Source organism: Balaenoptera borealis, assembly GCF_965194805.1.
Source record: "Balaenoptera borealis genome assembly, chromosome: 8".
Taxonomy (NCBI): Eukaryota; Metazoa; Chordata; class Mammalia; order Artiodactyla; family Balaenopteridae; genus Balaenoptera; species Balaenoptera borealis.
In genome coordinates this window covers 66,437,378-66,457,590 of record NC_138865.1, presented here as the reverse complement: position 1 = coordinate 66,457,590, position 20,213 = coordinate 66,437,378, and the positions used below count along the sequence as shown (strand labels likewise).

Here is a 20,213-nt window from a genome sequence, read left to right as displayed (position 1 = left end):
AAAATGTCTGTCAGGAGGACACACCTGTGGTTCCCTGCATTTTACCACTCCCACAATTTCATTTTTGACCCCCTATGCAGAGTCGGATTACCCAAGAAAAGCTTTAAGTCATGGGAAATTTGGGGAAAAGAATAAGCAATACGCTATACAGAGTTTCACGGTTGAAGTTTAGATTTTTCTATCCTGACTGAACTCAGGGCATTTATTTGGCTTCTGTTGTTTTTCACTGAAGGAATATTGACCTTTAAACAGTCCTGGCTTCTGTGGAATTAGAGGAGAATAAGAAGTGTAACAGCTGGAGACTCAAGATAGAGCATTTACAGTAAATATTTGAGCAGCACATTGTTCAAGTCATACAACACTCTGGCCAAAAATATTTTGACAATGGGGAAAAGAGCCTTTCAAGTTAATTTTTCAGATACATTAATCCCAGAGCGTCTTGTATGGGTTGGAAGAGGAAAAAGGAAATTATGTAATATGATCCTGTGAAATGAGTGGGGCAGAAATAAGTGTTTCTACATGCACGGGGTCAACACCAACATCTTTATTACATCTACTACGGGCTGGGCTCAGAGGATACAAAGAAAAATGAGGCACCTTCCTTCAGGAGGTGGTGTCAGTCTGGGAGAACACCCAGTGACCTTAGGATCATGCCACCAGCCCAAATTCAGGCTATATTCCTGTCCCTCAGAAAGACATGACTACAATGGGCAAAAGCCTAAAGAAGGGATGCCCTGGTCTTTGGGCTGGATGCCTTTTGAGTGCCCCTCCAGACCCATTCTCCCTGCTATGTGACCACAGAGGCTAAATTTATGGGCTGCTCCACTTGGCTCCATTGCCCTGAGGCTTCTGGTGAGCTTTCAGTGAGTGTTGGGGCAGAGCCAACAACTTCAGATTATTAAAACAAACATCTATTTCAACCTCATGTTAAACAAGAACTTATCTAAAAATCTATCGCCAAATATAAGATCATTTACCCCTTTATTTTCTACTAAGGTTTTTACGGTTTTAGTCCTTACATTTAAGTCTTTGATCCATTTTTTATGTATTTTGTGTATCATGTGAGGTAGCTGTCCAATTTCATTCTTTTCAATGCGGATATCCAGTGTCCCAACATAATCTGTGAAAAAGGCTATGCTTTTCCCCATTGAATGACCTTGGCACCCGTGTCAAAAATCATTTGAACATATATGCAAGGGATTATTCCTAGGCTCTCTATTCTATTCCATGGTTCTATATATCTCTCTTTATGCCTGTACCACACTATTTTGATATTGTAGCTTTGTAGTAAGTTTTGAAATCAGAAAGTTTGAGTCCTTCAATTTTTTTGTTCTTTTTCTAGATTGTTCTGACTATTCTAGGTCTCTTGCAATTCTATATGAATTTAGAATCAGCTTGTCATTTCTACAAAGAAGCTAGCTGGAATTCTGATAGGGATTGTGTAAAATCTGTAGATCAATTTGGGGAATATGGTCATCTTAACAATATTAAGCCCCTTGATTCATAAACATGGATGAATCATTTAGGTCTCTCATTGCATTCATTTAGGTCTTCTTTAACTTTTTCAATGTTTTGTCATTTTCAGTGTATAATTCTTCCACATCCTTAGTCAAATTTATTCTTTTTTATTCTTTTTGACACTATTGTAATGAAATTGTTTTCTTGATTTTATTTTGATTCATTGCAGTTGTATAGAAATACAACTGATTTTTATGTGCTGATCTTGTAATGTGCAATTTTGATAAATTCAGTTATTAGTTCTAATCTTTTTTGTGGATTCTTTGGTATTTTCTACATATAAGATCATGTATCTGCAAATAGAGATAACGTTACTTCTTCCTTTTACAATTTGAATGTCTTATTTATTTTTCTTGCCTAATTGCACTGGCTAGAACTTCCAGTACAATGTTGAATAGAAGTGGTGAAGCAAGCAGCCTTGTCTTGTTTCTGATCTCAGGGGGAAAGCTTTCACTCTTTAATCATTGAGTGTAATGCTAACTGTGAGTTTTTTTATAAATGCCCTTTATCATTTTGGAGAAGTTCCTTTTTATTCCTAGTTTGTTGAGTGTTTTTATTATTAAGTAGTAATGAATTCTGTCAAAAGTTTTTTTGGTATAGATCAAGATGATCATGTAGTTTTTCCCCTTCATCCCATGAGTGTGACTTCCATATGTTGAACCACTCTTGCATTCCTGGTATAAATCCCACTTAGTTATGATGTAGACTATTTTTAATATGTTACTGGATTCATTTTTGCTAGTATTTTGTTGAGGATTTTTGCATCTATATGCATAAGGGATATCAGTCTAAAGTGTTCTTTTCTTGTGATATTTTTACTGGCATTTATAGCAGAGTAATTCTGGCCTCATAGAATGAAGTAGGAAGTGTTCCTGGCTCTTTTTTAATATTTATTTATTTATTTTTATACTATAACCATTTTATTTACCATCAAGAATATATAAAATCAATGCAGAAAAATTGGTATTACATAAATATCATTCTTATAATGGAATCAAAATCTCATGACTACAGAAGTATTTTCACTATGTGTAAGCGATAACTAAAGTCAGTTTTAGAGCTCAACATTCTGATGAAGTTCAGAAGTATTTTAAACTAGTTTTTGGAATCTTAGAATTTATTTTTTAATCTTTCTTTTTGTTTCCTCTCCCAGTAACACTGAGCTATAAAATATAAAATATAATATATAGCATATTTATTTTTATTTTTTGAAGAGTTTGAGAAGTATTGCTGTGAATTCTTCTTTAAGTGAATGGTGAATTCACCAGGGAGGGTACCTTATCCTAGGCTTTTCTTGCTTGTTATAGGTCTGTTCAGATTTTCTATTTCTTCCTGAGGCAGTTTTTATAATTTGCATGTTTATAGGAACTTATCCATTTCATCTAGGTTATTTAATTTGTTAATATATAATTGTTTATGATATGCTCTTATAATTTTTTATAAGATTTACAGTAATATATTCACTTTCATTTCTGATTTTAGTAATTTGAATCTTCTCTTTTTTTTCTTAGTCAAGCTAAAGTTTTGTCAATTTTGTTGATCCTTTCAAAGAATCAATTTTTGGTTCCAGTGATTCTCTCTTTTGCTTTTCTATTCTACATTTCACTTATTCAGCTCTTATCTTCATTATTTCCTTTTTTCTGCTAGCTTTGTAACTGAGCAGGACCCTATGGGGCCTTCCTGGGACAGACGCCTCCCCCATATCCTCTGCTTTAGCTCCTCTCTGAAGTACCTAGGTAATAGTATCTGATGCATATTTCCTGAGTTTTTCAGATGCTAAAACCACTACCAAATGGAAGAAATTAACTACTTGATGATCATGAGAACATAGCCTCCAGACCTTTTGGCGCTTAAGGATTGATCACCATCAACCAATCAGAGAATTATGCACGAGCTGATCACATACCCTGGGACACCTCTCCCTCACCTTGCCTTTAAAGATGGCTTGCTGAAACACTTCGGGGAGTTTGGGGTTTTTTAAGCACAAGCCACCTGTTATCCGTGCTTGGTCCTGCAATAAACCTTTCTCTGCTTCAAACTTGAACGTTTTGTTTTGTTTGGCCTCACTGTACGTTGGGCACACAAACTTGTATTCAGTATCAACTTTGGGTTTAGTTTACTCTTCTTTTGCTAGTTCCTTAAGGTTTAGAGTTAGATTACTGGTCTGGGATCTTTCTTCTGTCTTCATGTAGGCATTTACAGCTATAAATTTTCCTTTGAGCACTGTGATGGGGCTTGGGGCAGGCTGCCCCCAAATATGCCAAGGTGGCATATTGATTATTATGAACTGAAGTTACTTGACAAACAGCCAGTACAAGAAGAATATTCTGACCCTCCTTTGTTTCTCTGAAAGCAGGAAACAGTGCTCCCATTGGAAAATACCCTCTCTATGCTGAGAGGATGGAAGGCATTCTTATTACTGGAGATAGGGAATTCAAAACTGAGAAAGCTGTATAAACAAACTGTATTATTTCTTCATTAATTTGCTACCCCAAGCAAAAACCCCTCTGCTTTGTCAAGTCTTCACAAATAATTGATTCTTTGTCTAAGAAGGTATATTAACAGCCTGCTTTGGTCACTTCTTAGGTCCCACACCTATGGGACCTCTATACAAACAAAATTACATTTGTGTATTTTTCTCCTGTTAAGCTGCCTTATGTCAATTTGATTATTAGGCTAGCCTAAGGAACCTAGAAGGGTAGAGGAAAATTTTTCCTCCCCTACAACTGTTTTCTCTGCATCTCATAAGTTTGAATATGTTTCATTTTCATTCATTTCTAATTATTTTCTAATTTCACTTCTAATTTCTTTTTTGACCCATTAGTTGCTTGAGTGTGTTAATTTCCCCATATTTGTGAATTTTCTAGTTTTCCTTCATTTATTAGTGTTATCTCATTGTACTCAGAGAAGAAATTTTAGATGATTTAAATCTTTTAAAATTCATTAAAATTTGTTTTGTGGCCTAATATGTGTCTTTCCTGGAGAATGTTACATGTACACTTGAGAAAAAAGGTATTCTGCTGTTGTTGTGTTCCACAGATGTGTTCCATAGATGTCTGTAAAGCCTAGTTGGTTTATAGTGTTGTTCAAGCCTTATATTTTCTTATTGACCTTCTGTCTGGCTGTTCTACCTATTACTGAAAGTAGGGTATTGAAGTCTTCAACTATTACTGTTGAATTGTCTATTTCTCACTTCAATTCTGTCAGTTTTTGCAGCATATATTTTGGGGTTCTGTTATTTGGTGAGTATACGTTTTAAATTGTTAATTTTCTTGATGGATTGACTCTTTAATCAATCTATAACGCCTCTGTCACCTGTAACAATTTTTGTCCTAAAGTCGATTTTGTCTGATATTAGCACAGCCACACCAATTCTCTTTTGATTACTGTTTGCATGGAATATATTTTACCATGCTTTTACTTTCAACCTATTTATGTCCCTGGATCTAAAGTGAGTGTCTGATAGATGGAATATAATTGGATCATGCTTTTTATTCATTCTGCCAATATCTGCCTTTGCACTGGAAAATTTAAGCCATTTACATAAAGTAACTACACATAAGTACGTACATACTTCTGCCATTTTGCTATTTGTTTTCTTTAAGTCTTATATCTTTTTTTCCCCCATTTCCTCCATTACTGCCTTCTTTTTTTATTGATTTTTTTCTAGTGTGCTATTTTGATTTCCCTCATTACTTATTCTGTGTATTTTTGTTTTCTTCTTAGTGGTAACCCTGAGGATTACAATAAAATCTTAACTCTATAATAATCAAGTTTGAGTTAATACTAACATTTTCAATAGCATACAAAACTCTTCTCCTTTATAGTTCCATCCTCTTTTTTCCCAATGTTTTTGTCACAAACTAGATGTTTCTACATTAATTATAGATAAACATAGATCTATAATTATTATTTTATGCATTATTCTTTTAAATTATAAAGAAAAAAGAGAAGAATTACAAATAAAAAATATAACAATATAAAATATAACAATATTATGCATGTAGCTACTTTTTATTTTAATTTTTATTTATTTATTTATTTATTTATTTAGTTTTGGCTGTGTTGGGTCTTCGTTTCTGTGTAAGGACTTTCTCTAGTTGCGGCCAGCGGGGGCCACTCTTCATCGCGGTGCGCGGGCCTCTCACTATCGCGGCCTCTCCTGTTGCGGAGCACAGGCTCCAGACGCGCAGGCTCAGTAGCTGTGGCTCACGGGCCCAGCTGCTCCGCGGCATGTGGGATCTTCCCAGACCAGGGCTCGAACCCGAGTCCCCTGTACTGGCAGGCAGACTCTCAACCACTGCGCCACCAGGGAAGCCCGCATGTAGCTACTTTTTAACATTGTTCTTTATTTCTTCATATGGCTTCAAGTTACTGTCTAGCGTCCTATCATTTCAGACTAAAGGACTTACCTTAGCATTTCTTACAGGGCAGATCTACTAGTTACCAACTCTGTTTTTGTATATCTGAGAATGTCTTAATTTTCTCTTCATTTTTGAAGGATGGTTTTTGTCACATATAGAATTTTTGGTTGACAGTGTTTTTCTTTTAGCACTTTAGATATGTCATCCTAATGCCTTCTGACCTCCATGGTTTCTGAAGAGAAATTAACTGTTAACCTTATTGAGGATACCTTATACATGATAAGAAACTTCTCTCGTGCAGCTTTCAAAATTCTCCCTTTGTCTTTAGCTTTTGACGGTTTGGCTCTAATGTGTCTCAGTGTGGATCTCTGAGTTTATCCTGCTTGAATTTAATTGAGTATTTTGAATGTATAGATGCCTGTCTTTCATCAAACTTATGTTTTTAAACATTATTTTTTCAAATATTCTGTGTTCTTTTCTCTGTCTTTTTTCCCTCTAGGACTCCTATTATGCATATGTTGGTATGTTTGAGGTGTCCCAAAGGTCTCTTAATCTCTGTTTATTATTCTTTATTCTTTTCTCTTTCTGCTCCCCAATTGACCTAACCACTGATTCTTGTTAATAGTCACATTTGTTACTGATCTCCTCTAGTGAATTTTTCATTTTATTTTACTTTTTTTTTTCAATTCCAGAATTTCTAGTTAGTTCCTTTTTATAATTTCTTTCTCTTTATTTATACTCTCTATTTGGTGAGACATCATTCTCCTGGTTTCCTTTATCTCTTTGAACATATTTAAGACAGCTGATTTAAAGTCTCTGTCTGGTAAGTCCCATGTTTGCTTTTCCTCAAGGATGGTTTCTGGTGACTTCTTTTTTTCCTGTGAATGGGCCATATTTTATTGTTTCTTTCCATGCCTCATCATTTGTGTTGAAAACTGGACATGTTGAAAATTATAACATAGTAACTCTGGAAATTCAATACTTCCCATTCCCAGGTTTGTTGCTCCTGCTTGTTGTGAATTGTTGTTGTTTTTTGTTTAGTGAGTTTTCTAAAGTATTTTCTACAGTCTGTATTCTTTGTTACATGTGACCACTGAAGTCTGTGTACCATTAGCTTAGTGGTCAGCTAGTGTTATGAACATAATTTCCTTAAACAACTACAGCCAAAATTAGAAGAAAAAAAGGAAAAGGAAAAAATTACTCTCCCAGTTTTTGCAAGTTGGTTCTGTGTGGGGCATTCCTTCAATGCTTAGCCAGGTGATTTATAACTCTGCCTTAGCCTTCACTTCATGCTACCATGGAGACTGAAGGTCAGCCAGAGGTGAAAATATAGGGTCTTCTAAGGCCTGTTTTGAACATGTGTCCAGACTTGGGTATGAGCACTGACTTCCTGATTCCCCAGTACACATTGGAACTTTTAAAAGACCTTATTCTCCCATATATCTCCTTTCTTAAGTTCTTCCTTTCCAGGCTTTTTGACTTGTCTGTTGCTTATTCTGTTTTATCTCTTGTCCCAGGATGCTGCAGCCAATTCTTTTCCCTTTAAATGTTTTTGGCAAACACTTCCCAGGAGGCCACCGCAGCCCTGGGAATGCTTCAAATCAAATAAAACAAAGGAAAGTACTTGCACCAGTCCTTTAGGGAGCAGGTCAAAACACACAACCACAATTCTTTGAGAATAAGGCCTATCTTCCTCCTTCCGGCACTAGCATCTGCACCAGGGGCGCAGGCTGTCATCTTCCTGGCTGCCATTGATCTGGGGGATGAAGGATGGCAAGTAGGCAATTAAAAGTGCCACAGCGCTCTCTCACTGCAATGCACCAGCTTCTTTCTTCATTAAGCTTTTTGTGGTTGTTGTAAGTTTTTACTAGATTGAAGGGTAATGTGAAACTTGATTTTAACAGTTCTTGTCAGCTTATTTGTTGCTTTTGTGAAGGCATGGAACCCTGGAATTCCATATTCTGCCATATTAAGTGACATCAATTGAAATAGTTCTGCAACTTACATTATGGACAAGAATATGTTTAATTTTGTAAATGTTCTATATGTGCTTGAAAAGAGTATGTATTCCCCACTCTTAGATAAAATGAAATTTATATATCCATTTGACCTAGCTCGTTGATTGTGTCATCCAAGATTTCTAAATTCTTACGAATATTTTTTCTGCTTAACAATAGTTGCTAAGATATACATATTCAGTCTCCCACTAGAATGATTGATATGTGTATTTCCCTCCATAATTCTATTCATTTTTGTTTTATGTACTTTAGACTGTAACAGATTTTTGTTAGTTTAGATATATTTCTTCCCAGTGTATTGAATGTTTTGTCATATTCAGTAAACTTCTTCATCTTTAGGTATACTTTTTACCTAAAAGCATAACATGAATGAAGCAATACTAGCTTTCTATTGATTAGTATTTGCCAACACATAATTTTCTATCCTTTAATTTCAATTTATAGATTTTGTATATGTTTCTTAAAAACAGCATATAGATGAATCTTTTCTTTTCAAGTCCAATGATATTAGGTTTTTGACTGAAGCATATAATTCATGTAATGAAATTATTGATATATTTGGGTTAAATATACTCTATTTTGTCTTTTCTCTTTGTCTTGCCTTTCTCATGTTTTGTTTTCTCTCCTTTCTTGATTTGTATTGTATGAACTGTTTTGTTCTTTCTCCAGTCTTGCTTGATTTGTATTGTATAGACAACTATTTTATCTCCTTTTTTTTTTTCTTGGGCAGCGCCATGGGGCCTCCAGGATCTTAGTTCCCCAACCAAGGATTGAACCCAGGCCCTCAGCAGTGAAAGTGCAGAGTCCTAACCACTGCACTGCTAGGGAATTCCCTATTTTATCTCAGTATACTTGACCTCATTCTATTTTTCCTCCTCCAATAGCTTGGAAGTTAGTTATGTGCCTGATATCTATTATTCTGAAAATCTTCTTGAAAAATGTAACAGGCATGTTTAATGTATCTAAGCCTAAAATTCAGGAATATTTTTATCCCCTTTCTGACAAATACATGGTCTTAGAGAATTCCCATTCCTATAATCACCTCTCCAGATTTATGGGCTACTTTCGTCATGTATTTAGTTTTAGCTTTTCTTAATATTACAATAAATTATTATCATCATTTATACTCAATATTTGTTTAGTAGTACCTCCATATTTATCATATTCTTTGCTCTTCAATTCCACTTGAAGCTTAGGTCTACCATTTGGGGTCAACTTCCTCTGCCTGAAGTATATCCTTTACAACTTCATTTTTTAAAGTCTGCTGGTAGCAAACCCTCAGTTTTAGCTTTTTTTCTCTTTTAGGAACAAAGTAACATTGCCAGATCTAGTATGTGTCTGTGGGTCAGCAAAATTTCAGACAGACTCCTTGTATCTACCCTGAAAGGAGGCAGTTGGTACTTGAGAAGGAACAGGAGAGGAAAAAGAACTATGTAAGTCATAAAACTGGGGTGACCATATCTCAGTGTTCACCTATTACTCTGGACTAATTATTAATAACACTTTTTTCATTCTAAAAAGTTTTACACTTTGGATAATAAATTCTACTGTCACTTGAATAAAGCCCAAATGACCTGCAGTCCTCCTGGCTTCTGGAGCCATGTTTTCATTTGTATTGAACTCAGATAGCTAGGGACTTTCACTTCTAATAGAATGGAGTAGCTTGTGGCAGTCCAATGTTGCCATTAAGAATAACCAAAAAGGGCTGATAAAGCATCACAAACAAACAAATGAACAAACAAAAAAACAAGCAAACAAAAACCCATTTAAAGGTAAGAGAAAGGTAAGAAGCATTGAGGATGAGGAATCAAGATTCCAAGGAGAGGGAAGCTGAAGCTACAGCTGCTTTTTTCCCACGGGCATTTGCCAATTCCATGTGTGCACCAGGAGGCAGGCAATCTGGATTCTGTCTGGGCAGAAGGCCACTGCTAGGAAACAGAGAAATCAGCAAAGTCTTTGGTTGTCTTGTGGGGCTGAAGAGACAAAATTGGAGGCTTGAAGGGCCAAGAACTTAGTGAAAAAAAAGGGCTGGGGAGAACTGAGCCTGACATACAAGGAGTTTTCTCCTCAAAACATTTGCCAAATTATGCAATTGCATGAGGCAGAGGTTTATAAAAATTAGAAAGCCCTTAAAACAGAGCTGAAGTTTTGGCAGTTTTTGTTATATTTTGCAATCTTACTCTTCTGAGGAGAGAAATGTTATAGTGCATGACTGCTAGGGGAAATTTTCATAATTTAAAAATTTGATTAATCCAAAAGAAGCAAAGAAAGAAAGAAAATGTGGCATAAACCAGGAGGACAAAATATAGAAAAATAAAGCAAAATTGTAGACATAAATGCAAATATATCAGTAAATACAATAAATGTAAGTAGACTAAATAGTCCAGTACAAAGACAAATGATAGTCAAACTGGTTAAAAACAAAACAAAACAAAAACCAACTACATACTGCTTATAAGAGACACTTCTTAAATAAATAAAGAGGAACATTTTATAATAAAACAGAGTTCAGAGTACATCATAAAGTCACACTGTTAATCCTTTGTAATCTTAGTATTTGCAAGAATTACCAGGGTAGAGCATAATGACAGTCCCTTAGTTGTTACCTGTCATCTCTCCCTCCAATTTACTGCACACAGCTCAACTCCAAATCAGCACGGATCATCTAGCTTCTTGCCTACTTGCCTTCTTCCTTCACTGCTTCATTTCAAGAGGAGATACAGCCCTCTTCTTTCATTCCTCACAAACACAACACTTAGCTTGTAACAGATAATTGCTCAGGCTTAGGGATAATGAAAGTGTTGCATGTGACATGATTCTGATGTGAATTGGAAGTATTAAAAACACAGAACATAAAATCCATACTTGCTGGATTAATTTAAGATGGAAATGGGGAGAAGAAGACAGAAAGCAGTGAATCTTAGTTGACAGGATTGTAACTATTGGCTTTTTACATGCTATTTTTTTTACATGCTATTAAAACCTGCTAAAATCTCACCCATTCAGCTCTCCCTTCTACAGCAATTTGGTTCTCTGCCAAACTTTCAGTAATAAATAGAGCCTGCAAGCTCTCTGAACAGAGAACTGCAGCTTTTCAGGGGAGAAATCAACACCAGATCACAAGGTAAGAATGAAATCCATATTCTGGTAGATTTTTAGTCACATCTTGCAAAGTGAGATCTTGAGAACCATGGAAAAATGGTTTTATTTCTATAAAGGATTAGGTCGATTTATTATTATTGCCAATAGAAGTAAAAGTTGATGATAATAGTTGCTACTAACTTCAAATTCCATTTTGCTTTCCTTTGAGTGATTTATAAAATTATTAATAAATTGCTAAAATAAATTGTTTGTATAGTACTGTTCCCCTTCCCCACCACAAAACCTCGTAAAGCAAGTTGATAATTCTATTTCCTACTCCTGAAATGCTTATCCAAGACAAACATACTCACAATTGTTTACAAGTGGTTTTCAAGAAAGGACAAATATAAGAACTGAAAGGTGCCATTCCCTCAAAAACATCTGCTCAAAAATAATTTGTGAAAAAATAAGGAATTGACATCCTAAATGAGTAAATTTAAAAGCTCATTAGTTTTGCTACTATTCTTCATTTAGAGTGAAAATTGTTTTTGTTCTCTTTAATTCTTGCTGTCTTGCACTTTCCTCTGCCTTATCTTTCCCTGCATGAATACCTGCCTCCAGACTATTTTAATTTAAAAAATGGCACAAAGTCCTAAGTATTGTGGCTGTACACAAGTTGATTCTAGAAGGTCTTCGGAGACTTGAGAGTGGAGTATCTAGGACTAGGTGTGGCTGGATATTCTTGATGCTCACTCACTCCTCAGCATTGTGCTTCTTCAGCTTGAATCATCCCTGTATGTCACTGTATGCATCCCTGTATGTCATCCTATGCTGTTCCCTACATCCCTACCTACTGCTTCTCACATTTGTCTTTTGAATACTTAGTGCTCTTCTTCTAATTTCAACCCTGAAAAGGCACAGCTCTGTGTTCAGAAAACTTGAGAATCCTCTGTTTCTTAAAGTTTAGGGTGGGTGCTTGAGCTGAATCACACAGCTGGGTAGTGTCCTTAAATTGTAAAGAACTCTCATGGGCATCACTTTCTGCAACTCAAATTTCACATTTTCTTCTCCATGCTTCTCTGAAAGGATTCTGGATTTCCTGCCAATCTTTGACTGGTGGCTGCATAATTCATTTTCTCAGCAATGTATTGACGTAGATGTTTTTCTCTTTCCCATCACTGTTTAACTTACAATATCTAAAGCAAGAATGTACCTCTTTTCCTTTCCCATTTATAGCGAGGGAAGAATCCTAAGGGAAACTTTCACTTAGGGGTTGAAATAGGTCTAAAAAGTAAGGGAAGCGATTGAGAAATGGGAGCTGCCTCTTCTGGCCAGAGTCTGTAGAGGATTAAAGAAACAGCTTTCAACCAACTTCAGGGAATGTATCTGAGTTTCAGCTGTAAAAAGTTCTGCTCCATGGAGGAATTAAATCATTACAGGGAAATACTGTGGGAGGTGAGGAGGGGGGTTGGGGTGCAGCATTGAGGGAAGAAAAAAATAAACACCAAGAATTGTTTATGTGAGTAAATCTGACAGCATGAGGTCTGTTTTGGAGATATGAGTGCAAAGTTAAATCATTACATGGAAGTACTATAGAGGGGGCAGCATTGGGGGAAGAAAAATATATACATCAGGGAATATTTATGCTAGTAAATCTGATAGCATGAGGTCTTTTTTGGAGATGTGAGTGTAACTGTGCCAAAATCAATGTATCTTTCATTCAACAAGTTGAAATTTTGCCAAACATGGTGGGAATCGAGTGATAGAATTCTTCTCTTATATCTCAACTTGCAGCAGGGACATTTGGAAACATTAAGACCAAAAATAATCTCCTTGAACAGAAGAAAGAAATCTTAATTCCATTTAAAAAATGATGCTTGGTTCAAGGACTTTAGGAAATCCTGGTAGAACCTCTAATCTCTTTTCAATTTCCCTATGGTTTCTCTAGTGCTGATATCCGTACGCAAAAGGAACCTTTAAGGGTACACAGCCTTAGAGGACAGGCAAAGTTCATTTTTGGAGGTGTTAAAGGGGGGAATAAAGAGTTTGGGGCACTTCCTCCCTGTAGCAGACTCCTGGCACATGTTCACATGCTGTCCTTGTTATTGTTGGTAAATCATGCTATATCTGTGAAGGTTTTTGATTTTTTTGTTTTGTTTTGTTTTTTGCTTTAAGTGAAGAGTGCAGTATAGTATAATAGTAAAAAACACAGATTTTTAGGGTAAGATAGGCCTCAACTCCATTATCTGTCATTGATTAGCTGTATGGTTTTGGATCTTAACTTTCCTGAGCCTGAATTTTTTTTCTCTTGTGTAAAATGTAAAACAAAAACAAAACAATAATAAAACACTCTACCCTAGAGAGATGATGAGATGCTTATGAAGGTAAAGCAAGTCAGAAGCAGTCATGAAAGGTAACTGTTAATGATCACTGAAATTTTACTAAATGTGAGACATTCATTCCACATTCTCCCATTTAATCTTCACAGTACCTCTGTGAAATAAATATTATCTTCTCCACTTATAAAATTAAGCAGGTGAGATTTAGAAAGATCGTACTAACCCAACATGACACAACCAGCAAATTTCAGACCAGCAATTAAAACCCAGAGTTAAGTTCCATGAAGGAGAAAGACCTAACAGGAAAAATGGATTCCAAATGACTTAATTTAATGCGTCTCTAATCCTCTTTGTGAAGCCACTTTCTATTCAAATTTTCCATCATTTTCAAACAAAAATTTTAGTGAGATAACATTAAAACCTTTCACCTGTTTTCTTTAGGGCTACATTCATTACCATCTGAGGGAAAGGGTTCTTGTCAGCCACTGTTCTCTTATGTGACTTTCTTTTGTCATTCCCACTGGTAATGCCAGAACCAACAGTATCCATCCAGAAACTTGGCTTTACTTTTAACCAGCATACCAGTCTACACCTAGTTCCCCTTCACTTTGAACAGCTCATAAATTGGATGATCATCACAATTTTCCCCAGCAGTGCTAATGAATCTGAGATCTTTTGCAATTGTAAGAACGTTTTGCTCATTACTTCTCTTGGATTTCCTAGCAAAGATTAGATATTTTCTTAAAGAGTTGGACAGAACTTCATAGTTTTGCATGTCTGCTGTGTTCAAATCTCAACCACTCTAACTTCTTAGCCCTAACTTATTAGCCTGCTGGCTCTATCAGTTGCAGTTGTTTAAGAAATGCTATTTAAGTAGTTTATATTTTCTTTTAAAAGAGGAAATGATATGACTTTTCCCCACGTTCTTTCATTTGGGGTCTTGTTAAACCCAAACATGAACTTTCCTCTAACCTGAACTTATTAGTTCCAAAATTTTTCCTACCTAAGGTTTTATTTTTCCATTATCTTTTGTACATATATTATATATTAATTGTCCACATTCTTTAGCAATCCTGTTTAAACAATACTTTATCAGTAGTCAGCATGATTGCTTCATGCAGGTAAATCAATAGCAGTAGTATTGTTTCCTTGAGTAAATATTTCTTTTTTTCTAGTCATTTTTAAGAGTTTGAGCCACAGACCTAGGTGCCAACATTCATTCTAGTGTAATTCGGTGGCTATCTTTAGCTTCCTTTTTTTTCTTCATTATGACTTGTATAAGATCCATATTACCTCAATGTATATGTAGCATTACTTTATCAAAGAGCATGCATATTTTTTTCTTCACTGACTTTCTCAAGTGCCATATGGTTTGTGAAATCATAATCATAACATGGCAGAGATAAGTGAGAAAGGAACTAGCCACGTGGAGCATGCCAGCTGAATATCAACACTGGAAGGGACTCTCATTGTGGCTTTGGCCTTTATCAACTAATTTGGGATAATGTGGTAGTGAAGGAGCTGTGGAATAGCTAAAGGTTTACAGAACTTTTAACAACCTGGCAAGTGTTTCTGTTACCATTCGATAGGCAAATCCCAAATATAGGAGAAAAATCCTATAAAAGTTATGCTAGCAATAACTTTAGTCTTTGTATAAGGAAATACTTTCACGTATTATGAGAACATGTTTACAATTAACTTCTGAATGAAGGTAATGTAAAATAATATCTTAATCAGAAAACAGTTTTTAGTACTTTTCTCTTTTGAGCATCATTACAGACTCATGATTTTTGGTGATGTTGTAATTAACTCGTTTTCAGACTTGTTTTGATTAGCTATAATTTTTTGTTGTCTTGAGTCACTTGGTCACAATTTAGCACACAGAAGCCCCTTCATGGTGGCTCTTTTTTTTAAACTACCTCAGAACTTTAAAATATGCATCACTGCTTTCAGGCAACAAGTTATTCAGGCTCACCCTGCGTTTCTTCCATCTGAAACATTAAATCAGCCATTCTCCAAAGAGCCCTAGTTTCTCCAGTGGAGAACATTATTAGGCTACCAAAATCTGGGCCCTGGGATATACATTAGATTATATCATCTTAATACTGAAATTAAAGCAGTTCACTTAAAATCATGAGTTCATATTTATATTATCACTGGAGTTCTATGATATACGTCAAAATACTTCTTACAATTATTTTTAATATTTTATTTTGTTATGAGTATATAAACATTTGTTTGATTTACACTTTGGTCCAATTGTTTAAGTTCTTTTTGACTTTGAAAATGTTGGTGTGCTATTAATTGAAAGTTTTTAAAATTTGGTTGCTGCATTAGTTACTGGAGGATATGGAAACCTGCTTAACAGTTCACTTTATAAATAGGATGTTAACTGAAGTTTGATCTTCAATGTCTTTACAAGTCATTTCATTTGGTCACTATGTGTCCACCCACAATGACTTAATGCATGATTATATGTATATGATTTTCATAATCAATTTTATACACAAATTAATATATATATAAATTTTTGGTGAACAAATCCTACTGGTGTTTTGCAAGAATAAAATAGCAATAAAAGTACTATATTGGCAATCTGTAAAATTAATAGTAAAACTAGTAATAATAGTACCACTATTGGCAATCTGAATTTTTTTTTTAAAAGAACATCTCAAATAGTTACTTATAAATTTCAAAATCTTTTCCTGATATAAAATTTTTCAGTTTATCCATTCTGTTTCTGTCATATCATGTTTTTCTCTCATATAAAATATTTTTATTGATTTTAAAATATCAATTTATGTATTCATATTATTATACTAAAATTTTGCTTAAAATATATCATTATTTAAATGTTAAAATGGTTAAACTAGCTGCTACGGAACACAGTATGAAGGTTTCTCAAAAAACTAAAAAAAGAACCACCATATGATCTAGCAATCCCACTTTTGTGTATGTATCCAAAAGAATCAAAAGCAGGATGTTGAAGAGATATTTACACACCTATGTTCATTATAGTATTATTCAAAATAGCCAAGAGGTGGAATCAACCCAAATGTCCACTAATGAATGGATAAAGAAAATATAGTATATACATACAATGGAATATTATTCAGCCTTAAAAAAAAGGAGGAAATCCTGTCACGTGTTACAACAGGGATGAACCTTGAGGACATTATGCTAAGTGAAATAAGCCAGACACAAATACTGTATACTATATGATCCCACTTATAGGAGGTATTAAAGTAGTCAAGCACAAGAAACAGAGAGTGGAATGGTGTTGCCATGGGCTTTGGGAAGGGGGAAATGGCAAGTTGTATGATGGATATAGTTTTAGCTTTGCAAGATGAAAAAGTTCTAGAGATCTGTTGCACAATAATGTGAATGTAGTTAACACTACTGAAGTGTACACTTAAAAATGGTTAAGATGGTACGTTTTATATTATCTATTTTTTACCACAATTAAAAATGTTTAAAAAAAGAAGGGCTTTGCGCAGGGGGTGGGGGAGAATGTTTAAACAGCCCAACTGTATTTAGAGATATTATTAAGTCAATGTCCAGAATACATTAGTTGTTAGCCATTTCTTTTTAGGATTTAGAAAAAGTCAATGTAGAGTACATTTAGACAAAAAATATGTAAAGATAATTTGTATCACTTGATATGCTTTAGCTGCAATAAAAGAATAATGAATTGAATATGGCTCAAATTATAAGGACACTCACTGCTCACTTAACAAGAAGTTCTGAAGTTGGCAGCCCCAGAGTTGGTGCAAAGAATCAAGGACACTACCAAAAGACCCAGGCTCTTCTTACCCTTCTGCTCTGCCATTCTCAGACTGTCCATGATCTCTCCCTTCATGGGAGAAGATGGCTGGCCCAGCTTTGCGCATCACATCCTCACAGAGGCCAAGTGAGTGGAAGTCAAACAGCACTTACTTCTAAGGAGAGAAAATTTCCCAGAAGTCCCAGGCACACCTCCCCTTTGTCTCAATGTAAGATCTCTGTCACATGCCTATACCTAGACCTGTTATTGGTAGATGGAGACAGTATTGCCATGAATGGCTTAGGTTTCTGCATATCTAAATTTCTTCTTTGGGGAAAGAAAAGAGATTTGTCAGCTAAGAAACAACATTCATGCTAGGTAAACTATCAGCATCCCCTCATTCCTGCAGAACTCCAACCATTTTTAGTTTTTCAGGACTTCTTGCCCGTCGCTGAGAAGGGCAGCCAAATTCTTTTCAAAGTCATCCTGAGGATTCTGCCTTAGTCTGAAAAACACCTCAAAAATTGTCTTTAATCTGATTTTCAGTTCTTTCAGGACAGAAAACTAAGTCTTTAATCAGACATATCAGAAGCACTTCTTCCATACTAAGTGAAGAGAGGAATGTGTCCATTTCCCATCTGACCATTTTCTAGTCAGCTCAATTCATTCTTAAATATAGACGCTGATGTTCCTTTAATTTTTTTTTTTTTAGCCATGAAATAGATTGCTTACTTAATTCTGTCAATGAGTCTCTTTGACCGCCACACTTGAGAAAGTAGAATCCATATATTTTAGAATTCACTGACAGTCTCTATTTCCTTTAACTTAAAAAATTCATTAACATATACACACAGAAAATTGCACAAATCATGTGAACAAACCTATGCAACCATAAAAAGAAACAGAAGAGTAAAGAACTCCAGAATCCTCCTCCTGCCCTCTTCTTGTCACTTCTCTCTACCTCAAGAAAAGCCATTATTAGGTTTTCTAATATCATATATTCAATTTGCCTCTGGGGGTTTTGACCTATTTATAAATAAATTCATACATTCTATATCTTTTTGTGTCTAGCCTCATTCATTCAAGATTATGTTTGTGAGATGCCTCTGTGTTGTTGCACATCGAAGTAGCTTGTTTACTCTCATTACTGGTTAGAATTCTTCTAAATGAATGTGCCACAATTTATCCATTATAGTGTAGTCGGACATTTGCATTGTTTGCTGCTTGGAGTTATATGACTAGGACTGCTAGGAACATTCCACTACATATCTTTTGGCAAATATTTTTATGCCTTTCTGTTGGATATATACCTTCAAGTAGAGTTGTTGGGCCAAATGTATGTATATGTTCAGCTTTAGTGGATACTACCACATTATTTTCCAAAGTGGTTGTAGAAATTTACACTCTCATAAGCCATGTATAAGAATTCCAGTTGTCCCAAATCCTTGCAAATACCTGGTATTTCCTGTCTTCCTCATTTTAGCCAGTCTGATAGATAGGCATTGTGGTTCTCCTTCAACTTTAATGCATGCATTTTCTTTACTTTTCCTAGAAATATGTTGTTTCAGTCTGGGGCAACTAGACTTAAGTTAGCTGACAAACACACTTCAGAAAAAGATCTCTTCCCTAGGATTGTAGTTTTGGAGTTGAGGTATGCCTCTGTTGTGTACCAATTGCAAAGCAACATTAGTTAGAGAAGAAAACATTAAGAAAACAAACCATCATATTGTATTTGGGTTTCAGAAAAAAAGTCAGGAATCACTTTTTTAAAATGTTACACTATAGTAGAAAGAAAGGATTATTCTCTTAACCCCATGATCACAAATGGAGTATTTATAGACATTGAATACAACATACTTTAAGGAAATTTAGTCAAGTTATTATTGAATCATTATGAGCTAATAATAATCCACCCTCAATGTTTTATTAACTAAAACATTGCCCAAATGACATACAATTTAACAAAGTATCTACTTTATGTAATTTATCACAAGCATTTGATAAACCAGGTAATATAGAGGTTCTAAATGTGACATCAAAGCACTAAAGGCTGACTGACTGACTGGTTTGGGTTTATTTTTAAGCACAAGGCCAATTCTTATCTTCTGGTTGGGTGTCAGAAGCCTTAAGTTCAAACAAAGCAAAGGTATTTTTAGAGCTTATATTTAGTCTTCATGATATAACTAGCAAGCACTAACTAGTAGTTGACTTCCATTCTTAAAGAGGAAACTTTTTTCTTAAATGTTTTTATTTTTAAAGCGGGTCTGGTACATTACCTTCTACCAATGCAAAGTTTTGCTGCTTTGGGCTGCCTTCTCGTGGTCCTAAATTTTATTTTATTTTATTTTTTTATTGTTTGGCTGTACAGCTGCTGTGGAAGTGCAGAGTCTTAACCACTGAACCGCCAGGGAAGTCCCTCTTGGTCCTAAATTTTAGGCATTAGAGTCCTTATTTCCCCATTACCATAAACATCTGGCTCACCTTTTCGGAAGCTCCTCTTGTTATTCCTCAATTTTTCAAATCTGCCTTCAAATGAAGCCTACTAGCCTCCAGGATCAATTCCAGAAATATCTAGTGGCATCCCTATGCACTGGGAATGGAAGTTAGGTATACTTTCACTGGCTTTAAATATATATATATATATATATATATATATATATATATATATATATATATAGTATCTGGAATAAACTCTTCTTATCAATGTTTTATGTAGTTAAGAAATGTACCATACCCAAATCAGTCTGCTTCTTTAGAAATTTAAAGATATATATTGCATTCTACTTTGAAGATGCACTTCAAAATCTAAAGCTTTTCCTGTCTAAAATCTGATGTTTCTCTTAAAAAACAAACAGCAAGTCACCTGCTAGAATTTCAGATGCTGCCCAAAGAACCATATCCTTGTTAGGATTTGGAATTGTGCAAATATTAAACCACTCTAGGCTTTGGAATCTGGGCACTATTTCCAGAGTCAAAGCTGATATTAATGGGCAAGTTCTCATCTTTGGGTAAGCAATCTGTTTTGGTTGTATTGTTGCCAATTCCAGATGCTCTCACACTTCTTGGTATGTATTTGTGGAGAACAGGCAAGATCCAGAAATAATTCTTCCAAACATACATACACATAGAT

At 35.1% G+C, this 20,213-nt stretch overlaps 1 protein-coding gene across 2 annotated transcripts in view; it reads left to right on the top strand.

Annotated features, from left to right (window-relative positions):
- The first annotated feature begins 5,581 nt into the window (after nt 1–5,581).
- IL33 (interleukin 33) overlaps nt 5,582–20,213 on the top strand; it is a 50,174-nt gene continuing 35,542 nt past the window's right edge. For both annotated transcript variants that reach the window (XM_082404449.1, XM_082404447.1), the window contains exon 1: nt 5,582–11,024. The gene's annotated coding sequence lies outside the window, so the exon portion shown is untranslated. The remainder of the gene's footprint in view (nt 11,025–20,213) is intronic.